Genomic DNA, 333 nt, shown 5'->3' with positions numbered 1-333 from the left:
GTCTTCCAGCTGTTCGTTATATGCTCAATTTCCTTTTTCCAGCCACTTATTGCTACTTGTCCCAACTTTTTTGGGATTTGTTGACACTGTGAAATTTTGAATCAACATATTTTTCCTTTAAAATGTTACATTTACTCAGATTAAACTTTTGATCTGTCATCTATGTTATATTACGAATAAAATATTGACATTTGCCATCTCCACATCATTGCATTCAGTTTTTATTCACAGTTTGTTTAGTGTCCCAACTTTTTTGGAATCCGGTTTGTATAAATACATATAATATAATATAATATAATATAATATAATATAATATAATATAATATAATATAA

The sequence above is a fragment of the Nematolebias whitei genome, chromosome 1, assembly GCF_014905685.2.
Source record: "Nematolebias whitei isolate Nwh7 chromosome 1, NemWhi1, whole genome shotgun sequence".
Lineage (NCBI taxonomy): Eukaryota > Metazoa > Chordata > Actinopteri > Cyprinodontiformes > Rivulidae > Nematolebias > Nematolebias whitei.
The sequence above is the reverse complement of the archived record's forward strand: the minus strand, read 5'-3'. Positions refer to the sequence as shown.